Genomic DNA, 12,834 nt, shown 5'->3' on the forward strand with positions numbered 1-12,834 from the left:
TCTCTTCTAATCAGACAAATAAGACAATAACTTTCTGCGAACAGTATTTCTTATAACTCAGCAGTATAATGCATCATAAAACAATATCATTCATTCACAACAAGTCAGCAGTTTAATGTCATGCAAATCAGTTTAACTAATGCAATAGTTATCAGCTTCTTCTAATTCAGGAGAATAATGCAAACTAAAACTACATAATAATTCACCATCTTTAATTAGGGGTCTAACATGGCATAAAATAATATTATAATCTAATAATTCCCCCTGATGAGCTCATTAGAATAATGAGCTCACCAACACCCCATAATCCAGTGTGGCTGGGTTCATCTCTTCTCACTCCTGAGGTCCTTTGTCCCCCTGAGGGGCGAACCATATGTGGGATGACCTCTGTGTTTGCGCAGTTTAGATGCAAGACAAACTATTATTCCAACAATAGCAGGTACAGATGACACTCCCCAGGTCTCCCACAGCTTTATTTGGTGCTACCTTATACCCTCCAGACGTACTCAGACTAGAACCTCTGTCCAAGGAGCTTTTAGCCTTTTATGTTATTGCTGCAGCTACCAGTGTCGTCCAGTTGGGTGATCCTCTGCTCTTCATTCTTCAACCTCAGGGGTTAGACAACCCTTCAGTCGTGGCACAGATCAGGGGATTATTCTGCCCCGATTTCAAACAACGATCTGTGTATCCTCCAGAAAAAGGAACAGGAAGGTGTCCCCCTTTTTGCCCAAGAGCCTCTCGAACTTCGTTGGTCTGGTGTTCCCGGATTTCCGCCAACCCCTTCATGGTTATTGCTGTGTTTATGGGATCCATCCTTTTGTGGTGACTAGCTGGAGCCCAAACGCCATGACCCTTGGACCCAGTTGGTGTCTTGGCAGTCACTGTGTCTGTCTCTGCTGCGGAGGATCCTCGTATATCTGTGACCTCGTCTGGTGTCTGTTCCTTTCTCTGTAAGAGACAGAAAACCAAAACACCTCTCTTCCTAACCCTAATAATCTAATGTTGTTATCTACTGACCTTCTAGTGATTCAGAATTGGTTTAAAAACATTCAGAATGTTCCAGGGACTTATTCTAATCATATCCTATGTGTGTGTAAGCGTGTTTGCATTTAGCCCTCTGCACTCAAAGTCAATACCTGCAATATATCAGTCCGGACCATCACGCCGAACGAAGCTTATGACCTTCAAAAGACCAAGTGCCAACTCGTTATAAGCACATTTGCAAGGTGTGTCTGAACATTATTGAAACCACTCTTTTTAACAAAAGACAAAGAAATTAACAAATCTTCTAAACGCTATTCAGTTCATTTCAATGATTGATGCTTACACATGGAAATAATGATTTATGCTTCTTACTGATTCTCTACAAAAGACCGGAAACTTCTCGGGCTGCTATTAGCTTAAGCTTTACCATTCCTAAATTATTAAAGACACAAATGAAGTTATAAAATGTTCAAATAATCCTTGTTTGATGTTAAAGCTCAACTTCCCCCCCCTTTTTTTTTTTGACACATCCCCATGTGTCAAATCAACGGAGCTAGAACATTAAAAGAAAAGGTTAGGCAGCTACAAGGTTTCCCAGATCGTTAAGGTGATCTGCGTGTAATGTTCTGACTCAGGTATTTAATATTTTAATAAATGTCGTTTAATTAACTGCCACTACTTAAACTAAACTTAAAGACATAATTGAAGAAAAGATCACAAAGAATAACATGATATCAGTGTTTTGTAAGCGCGTGCGGCCTTCTGTGCTCGAAGCCTTTTCCCTCAATAGATCGGTCAGACATTCGCGCTGACTGTAGCTTTTAACCCTTATTAACTTGAGCACAACTCTACAATGAGCAACAAGTTGCAATATGTATAAAAATGATCATGGTTACACCTGCAATGAAAAATTATATCATTATCCTAACACCTGTAAATAGAAGATTCATCAGAGGTTATAACCATCACAGGAACACAGATGTTAGTATAAGGTCAAAAGCTTCAATATATGATCATCGATGCAATACTTGTTGCATGATTCTCATACAATAATAATGCTGATATTAAAATAACAGTAAAACACCCCCTTTTATCCCGTTTCGCTTGACCCATAAACGTTTATAAATGCCTCTTTTAAATGTTATTTCCCCCTGTTCTCCCCTTCCTGACCACAGCAGGGGGATCTTAGTTTTGAATCAGCCATGAATCCAGCTCACCTGATTCATCAGTGAGCTCCACCGTCACTGGCGTCTGACAGGGTGGCGCTGCATATTCTTCCTTTAATGTCACTATTTTCAACCTGTCAATTAGAGTGCTTAAACCTGAAGTCGACTACGTCCACAACAAGTCAATACAGCTGTAAATGTGGCCAATTATCAATCTATTACCAATCAATAACAACAGATAACTTCTATTTTATGCATGCTTTTAATCAACCACTCACCCAGAGGATCTCCAATCCCAGGAAATTCCTTCTCCTCAGTCAATGAGTCTGTCCTCCTTCCATGCCCTGGTAACTGGTCCATCCAGAGCCATATGATCTCAAATATACATAAAACAAGCCAAACCACACCTTGGTCACACCAACTCTCTTCCGCCCCGAAGATGTCCAATGCCATCCTAGTATGGACTGAAAGTGGCTTTAACGCTGACTGTTCTGACAATCCATCTTATAACATTTCCTGGTCAGATCTGCCAATCTCCGCCCCAGGGTTTTAACTATTTTGCAATTTTCATTAGTTTCTATGTTTTTTCTAGTTTTGCCTCCAGATTTTCAATTTTTTTTTTATCAGAATCAGAATCAGAATCAGAAACTTTATTGTCATTGTCATGAGAACAACGAAATTAAGAATGGTCCCCGATCATTGCATCATCCCTAGCAATATCAAAATATAAATAAAACAATAAAATTCAATAAATAAAATAGAATACTTAAAAGACTAATAAGATATAACAGTAAAACATTCACATACATTCCCACACACATGCTTCAGACCGTGCATAGATTAACACAAGAGTGGCGTGATGGACATTTTTTTGTAGTATTCAGATGTGTTATTGCAGTTGGATAACAGCTGTGTTTGAGTCTATTAGTCCTTGCTCTGATTGCCCTGTACCGTCTGCCTGAGGGCAACAGTTCGAACAGGGAGTGGCCAGGATGTGAGGTGTCTTTTATGATGTTTTGGGCCTTTTTAAAACAGTGGGCGTTGTGTAGAACTTCCAGTGTGGGGAGAGGGCAGCCAGTGATCTTTTGGGCGTTGTTAATGATCCCTTGGAGTGCTTTCCTCTGAGCCCCTGTGCAGCTAGTGTACCAGATGCATATGCAGTAAGTTAGAACACTCTCAATGGTGACTCTGTAGAAGGACACCAGCAGTCTCTGTGTGATGTTATTCCTCCTGAGAATTCTCAGGAAGTACAGTCTCTGTTGGGCCTTTTTCAGCAGCTCGGAGGTGTTCACACTCCAGGAAAGGTTCTCCTCTATATTGACTCCCAGGAAGCGGAAGCTTGCCACCCTTTCTACACAGTCCCCATTTATGAATAGTGGTTGGATCTCTGCCTTTTTCCTTCTGAAGTCTATTATGAGTTCTTTGGTTTTTGAAGTGTTGAGGAGGAGGTTATTGGCCTTACACCATGACGTCAGCTGCTCCACCTCGTCTCTGTACGTAGACTCGTCTCCCTTGGAAATGAGCCCCACCACTGTGGTGTCATCTGCAAATTTCACAAAGATGTTGCTGTGGTGGCGAGGAGTGCAGTCGTGTGTGTAGAGAGAGTAGTTGGAATCAGTTTTTACCAATTCTTTGCTAGTTTAGTCTAGTTTTTATTTTCCTGAAAATCCTTAGTTTCAGTTTAGTTTTAGTTGTGTTTTGCAAAAATTAAGTGTAACAAAATCTCAGTTCCATCATATCAATCATGCTCTTCTGGTTATCCTTGGGTGTTGAGACTAATAACTATTAACTCTTGCCGCACCGAGTGGTCCTAATTTTGGTTGAAGTGAATTGATAACCTTTTTGAAGGCGATTGTTTCACACATTTATTTAGATGTCCCAGTCCTGTTATCTCGGGATACATCACGCTGCCTTATCTGGGGTTAGCTGTTTTCGGGGGATGCGGGTTGAGTGGGGGAGCTCTTCAAGGTAAGCTAGGTTAACCTTCTTGTGTGAGCTTTTCAAGTGCACTTTAAGGTTTGTGGGATTTTTCGTGTCATAAATGTCCCTCATAACCCCCTGATGGCCCAGTAATTCATTTTTTGCGCACTGTAGTACACATTTAGTTTTTGCTTGTAGCTCTCATACTCTACTTGCCACTCCTCTAAGTCCTGATGTTTCTTAGCGAGGACAACAGTACCTTTAAAATTATATCACATGTGTGGGGGTGTGGCCTTGCCAATTGTTTTTCCCACCTTTTCAAAATGGCTGACGTGCCCACAAGCACATTTTATGGAAGAAAGAAATGTAAGCTTGATATTTACATTTAAAATGTTTTGTTAAACTCAGATTTTTATTAATTTTCAAAGAATAAACATCTAGTAAATGATTTGAGGGGTCTTTAAGAATTAGGCTCATTTAGTTTCACGGAGAACATGACAAAATATGGTTCACTCCACTTGCCTGAAATGGTTAACAGTCCAAGGCATTTCAGTTGTAGAATGGTTGGGTGCAACAGTAAAACATATGTGAGATGTGGGAAGTGCCAAATGTTCCTTTGTGTCTCCAAATAAAAATCAAAATCACAGTACTTCCTCAGATATCATAAATGAATTGACTTTTGTGAAATAGAAAGCCCAGTGCAATCACTTATTCCTGAACCAATGGCTTACAGCTAGTGAAGTGTCAGTGACTTCTAAGTTGATCCCTGATCTACATTTTTATGATATTGTTATATAAATAAGTTTTAATATCCTGCTTACAAAAATTTCAGTGGAACATGTAATCTTCTTAAATAGCTCTTGAATGTTGTTAGTTTCACATTCGTGATCAATGAACTCCCCTTGTGCACTGTAGTGCACATGTTGTAAAATTTAAATAAAATTAGTTAAAAACAATTTTGTTTTTGTAATGTGTTTATTTTACCGTCCCAGCACTTGATTTATCTTAAAAAGAAAAAGAAAAAGAAAAAAATGAAAATACTTTTCCCTTTTTTCTTTCCCTGGGTCTCAGGAGGACATTGTGTCTCTCTCCACTACAAGACTCTTGCTATATCTAAAAAACAGTCATATTCAAAGTAATCCTAAATTGGACTCTGGCGCTTTCTCCCGACTTTTCCTGACATGATTCTGCGCGTGGACGGAGCAGCAACACAGACGACTCGACTAACGTACTGCCTTGACTTTACTATTGCAGGGCACGCACACATCAATGCAACTAAACACATTTTGCTATAAATCTAGTTAATTTTAGTTAGTTTTGTGAACATTCAGTACAGTTTTAGTTAGTTTTCCTTTTTGTTTTGATTTTATTACCGTTAACGCAAATTTTTCCACTTCTAGTTTTCGTTATTTCATTTGTTGTCTTTAATAATAATAATCTTCTCTGCACCCTGGAATAAACATAATCAATATGATCAACATTTTGCTGCGTATCAATTCACCTTTTTGATTCAAATGCTCCAGCCTTATGTGGTTTGTGACATGTGTTGATCTAAACCTCCACTCTGTCTCTAAATGTTTGAAGAATTTTTCAAGTTCGGGGTCAAATTTTGAGAATTTGACCATAAGTGAAAGTTATGGCGTTATCACCCCCTTTGGGGATTACCTTTTCCAGTTTTGATGATATTCCTCCCCATTCTCTATTTTTTGCAAGTACCCCTCTTCGGTGGCGAGAAACTGTTGGTGTGATCAAGCGGGTGCTGTAAAAACAAAAGCTCAGGACAGAACAGTCACCAATCATGTACTTCATTCAAAATTAACAAATATCAAGCTTCATATTGATCCTCTTAGTGTAATGGTACATTTTAATTTGCACTTCTCAAAACTGAAAACAATATTCTCTTTATTTTACTCTTGTTCTTGTGCAGCACCACCCCTCAGCACATGCCCCTGTTATTTTATCTTACTTTTAAATTGTTGACTACTTCAAGAAAGCGCCCAAAAGACGGGGACCAGTGTTTATCATTACATATCTCCATTTTGAGTGTGGCTGTCTATCATTCCCCTGTTATTCATAGACCTCGGTGGAGGTTTTTTTTTTTTTACCTCTATAAAAATTAATTGACTCTTTACAGTGACCCACTATGGTTAATAATAACATGTTCAGTCATGAGTGGAATCAAACCTTTTCTTCACTTTAGCATTTAACATTCCCAACAATATAATATGATACATTAATCGAAACACAGCTACTAAAACACAATTTTCTTAATGCAAACATCAGTAACTCAAAATTAGCAACCAAAGGGTTCAGTCTGCAGTTCACACTCCTGTGAAGCTACAGCTCTTTAGTCTCTGTCATCCTTCTGTTCTTGCAAAAACAAAACATCCACCCTTCTTTTACAGGCTGGGTGAATTGTCTGTGGACATTCAATAATCCTAAAGTCGGTACCGTTTTTGTCTCAGTATCAAGTCAGTTAAAACTTTTAGTCGTCAGTCCGTCACAGTCCAGTCACATGCATACATCCACACACATTCATACCAGATATTGCTGATAATGGAGTCTCACGCGCAACCTATTCGAGCCTCCATCACCAGCAAGATGACGTCATCATTTTAAAGGAAACTCCCACTGGTTTTAAGTCTGGGACTCCCCACCATTGACCCTTAGAACTGAAGAAGCTTCTCGAATGAGAGGTGAAACGTCTTCAAGCAACTCAAGAAGTCCAGACGCTTTTCTTTCCAAGCTCCTTAGACTACGATGACCTGGATGACTGAGAACCTTCACAGACTTAAGTATTAAATTAATAGTTGGTTTTCATTCTTTGTTTTTAGATATTTATTTTCTAATCGTATCCTCTCGTGTATTTAACTGGCCAGTTCAGTCCAATTTACTTTGGGAAATATTTAATCTGAGGTAGGGATGCACCGATACCGGTATCTGGTATCGGCCTCGATACCACATTTTCTAAAGTACTCGTTAAAAGTTCCCCGATATCGAGGACCGATACCACGGTCTGAGACCTGTCTATGTTTGAGCGGCATGTAAGGGGTTAATCACAGGCGCCGAGTGCCCGCCCCACAGGCCCCGGCTGCGTCTCAGAGCTGGGAGAAAGCGAGGCGAGACAAGTCAGCCGTGTGGAACTATTTCAAAGTGAACGAAGACACGAAAACAAAGGCGGACTGCAAATTGTGCTCATCGAAATTGTCCAGAGGAGGCTCTAAAGGTAGCGCATTTAACACAAGTAATTTAATCAAGCACCTAAAATCCCAACACGACAACGAGTACAAAGAGTTTGCCCACGCTTATTTACCCACGCTTATTAGCACAGAGGAGCATAGCTGATGCTAAAGCAGTGGGACGGAAAATAGTTGGGCATTTTAAACATTTTAAACGCCTTAGCCTACTCCCGCCTCGAGGACATTCAGGGACAGCTCAACCAGCCAATAAAGAGACTGCAGCAGGACATACAGACACGCTGGAACAGCACGTATTACATGACATCAGTCCTATTTTTCCACATATTAATACATTTATGAATTTTGTGCAGGTATAAAGATCGCTTCTTCTCCAACAACACTGCTCCAGAGGCCAAGCTGCACCTGAAGCAGGAGCTTCTAGAGGTGAGGCAGAGGGGAGTCGGGCAGAAGCTGCAGAACCTCCTGCTAAACTGTTCCTCAAGGCCCAGGCTGCCGCTGGCAGCAGGTGCTGCCATTGAGCTCGACACATACCTCGGAGAGGCCCCAAGCCCTCATGAAGACAGTCCTCTGAAGTACTGGGGTGTCAACAAAATCAGGTTCCCCACTTTGGCTAAAATAGCCTGTAAATAGCTCTCAGCCCCATGTAGCAGTGTGGACAGTGAAAGGCTTTTTAGCTCAGTGTCACACATTATAGATGAAAACAGAAACAGTCTGACTGCTGATGATGCAGAAAAGCTACTTTTCTTAAAAAACCCTGCCACTCACTGTTTCTCTCCATTTAGTGAGTCATCTTAGACTTGATGTTAATACCTACCTCAGTTGCACTGACTGCCACAGTTCTATGTCAGTGGATGTTGTTAGTTTATTCACATATTGTGCACTAAATGGCAAAGATGTTTATTAATGCCCCTTGTGTTGTCCAAAGCAGCAGAGTTTAAAATAAACTGAAAAATACTTGAGTTGCACTGTCACTGTTTAAATTTTTTTATAATTATTTATTCTGTAATATGTTGCATACAACATGCTTTTCATTTTAAATAAATGTTCTTAATTCCAAACCAGTCCCTTGTTTGTTTGTTGTTAAATTATAGGACTAAAGCTGTTACCTGTAAATTTAAATCATGTTTTTATTAAGTACTCGGTATCGGCGAGTACTGAAATGCAAGTACTCGTACTCCTACTCGTTTCCAAAAAAGTGGTATCGGTGCATCCCTTATCTGAGGTAAACATTTTGCTTTTCATTTGACCCCTGACCTGTCTGCTGTAATGCAGGAGGCAGGTTTATGACCCATACTGCAGCCAGACACCACAGGAAGCCTTCCTCCATGTTTTCTTTACAGTAATTGATTCAGCCAGTTTAAGTCTCCTTTGTTTTTGTGCATTAGATCACTGTGTGGGTTGTGTTGAGTGCTTATGTATTTGTAAGTAGCCATTATGACTTGACTAGTGGTGTTTATCTCTTTTAAGGGTCTAGTATCATCAGTTAATTAGTTTTTACACTTTGCAGGCACTTTGCTGTAAATACAACAACACTGCTGCAAACTCTAATTTAAATAATTACTACTGATGCACCTATCAAATAAACTAACATTTGCACAGGTGTTGAAATGCTGGACTCTTCCTCTCCTAAATCTGTGGCAGAGAAAAAATGCTGCAGGAGTGTTTTTTTACATGATATGTAAGAAAAATAAGAAAAAGAAAGAAACCCTGTGATTTTAATGTGAATGCATTACTGACATCTTATCCAAACACACATTGTGCACACTACTTTATCCCCTATTACAACTGCAGCTTTTATTAGTGCATGTTCACGGGACTTCTGATTCTATAGGGTCTTGACAAAAGTCTCTGCAATCAATTGATTACAATCAAGTGATTCAATTGAAACATGGAAATCAGCATTTCACCATTTTATACTATACATACATGTTTTGCTTTCAAGACTGGACAGGAGTGGCATGTGGGCGGCATTGTAGAGTGTGTTGACAGGAGGAAAACTTACACGCTCAGTAAATCACCCCCGTCACTACCTAAACCTCAAAGTCTCTAAACAGGAAGTGCATCTGCATGAAAGCTTCTGTTTTATATGCAGACAGATGACCTTTTGATGTAAAACCTTTCTCTGTATCTAGAGAAACACTTTAACTATATATTCAACTATATAGTTTAACATTTGGTCCGTAACTATCATTTAAAAACAATAAAAAGGTTTAAAAGAATATACATAGGTGGCTATAAAGACTGCAGGTCAAACATCGTGCAGATACAGAAGGACCTCCTGGGGTCCAAAATGTCGCACTATTACAGAGCAATGCTTGCAATAGTCTTGCATGGTTAGCCAGTTAGACAGATGCAAATGTTAAAGTGCTAAAACAGACATGTAAATAAAATACAACATCATGTTAGCAGCTTATTGGTATTAATGTCTCTTAAAGCTCTCCATGACCTAGCTGCATCTTAACTCTCTGAGCTGCCACAGTCTTATAAACCCACCCGCTGTCTCAGGTCAGCTGATCAGCTGTTCCTGAATGTTCCCAGGACTGAGCGTAAACTTAGAGGACATCGTGCTTTTGCTGCAGCATCTCTGAAACTGTGACACGATCTGCCTTTAGAGATTAGACAGGCTTCTTCTCTGCCTGTTCTTAAATCACTCCTGAAAACTCATCTCTTCACCCTGACCTTTGACACCTTGTAAGATGTTGGTTTTTAGTTTGAGTTTTTTAGTTTATTTTTGCTGTTTTATCTTGTTTTGAAATATAGGGCTGTTTACATTTTTTATGTATTGTGTGTTTTATTTTTTTACTGTTATGTTTTATTCTATTGTTCTTAACTCATTTACTGTACAGCACTTTGGTTTTGTCCTGGGTTTTTTAAAGTGCTTTCTCAATAAAGATGGATTGGATTGGACTGGAAGATAAACACTTTAGTTTGCAGTACTGTGGTGAGTTCACAGTAAAGCACTGTGTTGGACTGGCGCACAGTGATTGTGGCGTTCATGGTCAGTGTTAGGTTACCTCAAGTACAGTGGATTCATTTGCATTTAAGCTGATGATGCTTCGATTAAGTCATCAAATTTCACCTTTATATCAGCTCTATAAGCCAATTCTCAGGATACTGTTAGTGTAGGAAATGGAAAGACAACCAAGATATCTGTGAAACGTCTGCTTACATCTTGAATTCAGCTCCGGCGTATGTGGTAAGTTGTTAATGAGTGACTTTAATTTATTATTTGTTCACATGTGGCTATACACTCTACTGAGAATAAGCATACTGTCATGATATGAGTGGATCTTCAAAATAGACATCAAAATAGTTCATGGAGAAAATAAGTATAAAAAGTAAAGATCTTATTAGGAATAATACTGTTTGGATAATTATAACCATCATAAGCAACCGAATCATCTCAACATGTATTTGCTCAAAAATGTATTTATTACCACAAACATGTATTTAATTATCAACAAAAGGAAAATCAACAGTTTCTAGAACTCCAACAGGGGCAGGACTTGGAGGTACTGGGATTTCAGGAGGCAGCAGAATGGTACACTGGTCAGTGTCATTATTATTGACCTGTGATGGTGGATGGCCTTGGAGGGAGCTGAGAGGTAACTCAGACCTCTTGTCTTCAGGACACGTAAAGCAAACATACTCCTTCTCAGCAGCTGGAGACTTAGAGACATCCCAACTCATCAGCCTCATGCGTTTGGGCATCAAATGTTCCTCTTCATCATTAACAGAAAAAGCAGTAGAATATCTGCGCTTTCTGCAGAGACCTAACTCTGCAGTGGGTGGAGGCACTGGGATTTCAGGAGGCAGCAGAATGGTACACTGGTCAGTGTCATTATTATTGACCTGTGATGGTGGATGGCCTTGGAGGGAGCTGAGAGGTAACTCAGACCTCTTGTCTTCAGGACACATAAAGCAAACATACTCCTTCTCAGCAGCTGGAGACTTAGAGACATCCCAACTCATCAGCCTCATGCGTTTGGGCATCAAATGTTCCTCTTCATCCTCCACAGAAAAAGCAGTAGAATATCTGCGCTTTCTGCAGAGACCTACCTCTGCAGTGGGTGGAGGTCTCGGAGGCAGAGGAACATCAGTAGGACACATGAAAAATGTCACTTCATCATCCAGGGATGAACGATCGTTTTTTAAATCTGGATGCATGATCTTGTCTGTGTCCTTCGACTGAAGGCTGGCATCAGCAGGTGGTGGACTTAGGAGCTCACATGCAGGTGCGCTGATAGGTCGGAACATGAAAGCGGGAACTTCATTGTCCAGAGCACAACGGTCTGCACTGGATGAGCGTGGGAGCTTCTCCTTTGCCTGTGGAGGAGGCAGACTTTGACTTTGTGTTGCAGAGGAACATTTAAGTCATCTGACGTTTTGCTCTGTTACATATTATTATTGTTGTTGTTGGATTTTTCTTTAAAAATTCACATGATTTAATGTTTAGAAACAGACACAGTGAAGGGTAACTTACCACAGCTCGAGCCATTTTAGGCGTCTGTCAAGGCAAAGACTCAGGATTTGGTTTCTCTGTGTAAGATTACAGGACAGTTGTCAGTTTCTTTTTCAAGTCAGTTGGATAAATTCATATCAAACTTCTCAAACTGTATCATTAAAGCATTGTTTAGGTGGACAAATATGAAAGATATGAAGATAAAAACAGTAACAGCTGGCAATCAAGGGAAAACAACCTTACGAAAAAGGTCTTAATCATTATTGTTTTAAAGTAAATCTTTCAGTCCTTACTTCAGTGATTGTTTGAAGTCTCTGTGCTTGTTGTCAGTCGCAGATTTGTGTAAAATATTTGCAGTTTGTGAATAAAGTTTGCAGGAGCTCCAAAGTTTGTCTGTTCAATACCAAAGTAATGAGGAGACTGAGTGCAGGTTTGGAATCCTCAGTGACAGAAGAATGCAGCAATGTTTGAATTTGAATTTGTTATTGTTTTATTAACAACAACTACCAGGATCATACCATAGCAACACAGTGATGCCCAATCAAATGTCAGGTACAAGGGATAGCCCACATACACATCCAACAGCACAGTAAAGCAATGGGCACCAATGCCACCAGTCAGGCCTTAAAAATACCTGAGTTATATAACAGCACACTGACAGTGTCTCATCCAAAAATATAAAATGTATAAATACAGTTAATATCATTTTTATTTAAATTTTATTTAATTCTCTTCATATACGGCCAAACAGATGTCTCAAGTCGTCACTGTTACAACATAGATAAACATGAACATGAAATCCATTATTTAATTCTCTTCCATTCACTCCAGTTCAATTCAATAGCTATATAGATGGATAGACAGATACTGTATTATATACTATATTGATTCCAAATGGAGAATTAATGTGTTATATCACCAGGATAATGAATTCAAGTAGTACAATCTCCAATAAACAGACAACACAGTTCAAGTTCAAAGTGCAATATGTGCAGGATCCAGGCTTTATATTGTAAGATGCAAAATGTTTATATATACATAATATTGTTGAAAAAATAAAGAAAGTTAAAAATCAAAATAAGTTTATTGTCACGGTGGCTGA

General features: G+C 39.4%; 1 protein-coding gene across 2 annotated transcripts in view; it reads left to right on the forward strand.

The window, feature by feature from the left end:
* The window catches only part of LOC147302735 (protein NLRC3-like), a 330,634-nt gene that overhangs the window by 294,936 nt on the left and 22,864 nt on the right, over positions 1 to 12,834 (forward strand). The gene's annotated exons all lie outside the window — the stretch shown is intronic.

This window comes from Aulonocara sp. 'chitande type north' Nkhata Bay, linkage group LG23 (assembly GCF_057382095.1).
Source record: "Aulonocara sp. 'chitande type north' Nkhata Bay isolate Kocher_YH1m ecotype deep benthic linkage group LG23, A_spYH_male_GT1.1, whole genome shotgun sequence".
NCBI classification, from domain to species: Eukaryota; Metazoa; Chordata; class Actinopteri; order Cichliformes; family Cichlidae; genus Aulonocara; species Aulonocara sp. 'chitande type north' Nkhata Bay.